The following is a 1,932-nucleotide window of genomic DNA, read 5'->3' on the forward strand; positions in this document are numbered from 1 at the left end:
ACCTAAAGACATCAGCATTTCAAAATCCATCAGAAGGCAAGCCCACGACGATATGTGAATTGCTGCAAAATGGAACGAGAAGAAATTCAGAGTTGTGTCAGTCTTTCTCCGTGACTTGCAGATGTTGGTGGTTCATGGATGACAGAAAGCGCACACACGAACAGATGTGCAAACACAGTTCAATGAGAAAAGCAGTTATGTGATAACAAGGCATTCTGCTAATATAAGTCTAAGAAATTGACAGCTGAAATAGAAGCATGGGACAGAACAGTGGGAATTAGGGTGGGGCTAGAGAATTTTTCAGCTTGGACTTTGAAGAGACCTGGCCTCCTTCAAATTCAGTTTCAGAATAATTGCAAGACTCAAATCTATCCAGGTTTCTTCAGTTGTGACTTTAATGTTATATACATTAATATTCTCTACTTGAGTACCTTGGAGGACTTGAGAATCTTCATCAGCTTTTTAAATCAATGTCTTTGACAAATGCTAAAATGGAGGTATTAAAGAGTAAAATGAAGTGCTGGAAAATATTTTCAGATTTATATACTCTTAAATAACCAATTTTCTTTCAAAAGATAAGAAAATTTTTAATTAGGTTTAAGACAAATTTTTAAAAAAATCTTCCAGAGTAATAAACATGTTTTAACTTTTCCTCTATAAAAATAATATTTTTTCTCTTAAAGCCACAGTTAAAAACATTAAAAAGACCTTTGATAAACAAGGTCTTTTCTGCTGTTGTGGTCTTTTTCTTATGGCAACAACAACAACAAAAACCATTAAGAAAGTTTATCTTTTGGTCTTTAAGAGCTTCTGAAATAAGGGGCTTGAAATAAAGCAAACTGTAAAATGTTTTCAGATCTGCCGTGTGTTCTAGTATAAAGAAGCAATTTATCATGTCTTGGCTGTACTTCCCTATAGGAGATTAAAAATCTATGTGGTCTTTCTTGCTACAAAAACAGACACATCTGCTAGTATTAAAGGTAATGATTGGCAGCCTGTTGGCAGATAAGAATCTCAAACCCATCTCCTGCTAGAGGGTGTGTACTCTGCAAATGAGAATGACTGAGGATAATTTTAGGGAGTTAAAATTATTTGATTACCCCAAAGATTTTGTTTCCTAGTTGCTCTGGCATATTTAATAATATTTAACAATCATCAGTACTTAACTTTAATCTGCCTATAGCTTCAAAGGGATTTGGGGTATACTTTAGAACACATGTAAAGCACCCCAGACTTTGAATCTATTTTATTCGGCTTACTGAAATTTGGATTTTTATTTTCTTTTTTCCTAATAAGATGTTAAAATATTTTAATCCACAGCTTATTCCTTTCTCTTAAATGTTAATTGTAATTTTCCTAGCTTTCCACTTAAGCAGAGATTTGAACAAAAGGATTTGGATGCAGAAGTGGATAGTTCCTTTAATCAAATGGGATTAATAACTACAAAACTTTTAGGCCTTTAATAACTCCAGATATAACTTTTCATTTTTCATTCAACACTATCATCCTATATTAAAAATTGACACTTTCAAATTCAAATGAATAAATTCTTGCTCCAAGCAAGAGGCATTTTGCAGTCTGAAAGAACATACTTTCTGTAAACCACTGACTTAAAGATATTCAGTGTCTAAAACCATCTTTTAAAATACAAGAAATGTGCAACTTCTAAAGAAGTTTTATTTTTAGTTGGTTATTTTAAACTCAGGTCCATCCATCGAAATGGTTTTTAGGATACCTGAGTTGTAGAAAGACTACTTAATTCACACGGTGGCTGGAAACTTACGTATATTTAAAATGAAAGATGGCAGGCACCAAAACTCTTTTAGTAATAATATTTTTAGGTTTAAAATTTAACATGTAAGTTTTAAAACTTTGGATTCAAATAGGTGATCAAAATCGTGCTTAATTATATTATTATAAATGAGGTCTCTA

General features: G+C 32.2%; 1 protein-coding gene across 1 annotated transcript in view; it reads right to left on the bottom strand.

Moving 5' to 3' along the window:
* The window catches only part of UTRN (utrophin), a 472,032-nt gene that overhangs the window by 94,005 nt on the left and 376,095 nt on the right, over nt 1-1,932 (bottom strand). The gene's annotated exons all lie outside the window — the stretch shown is intronic.

The sequence above is a fragment of the Pteropus vampyrus genome, unplaced genomic scaffold, assembly GCF_000151845.1.
Source record: "Pteropus vampyrus isolate Shadow unplaced genomic scaffold, Pvam_2.0 Scaffold24, whole genome shotgun sequence".
Classification (NCBI taxonomy): domain Eukaryota; kingdom Metazoa; phylum Chordata; class Mammalia; order Chiroptera; family Pteropodidae; genus Pteropus; species Pteropus vampyrus.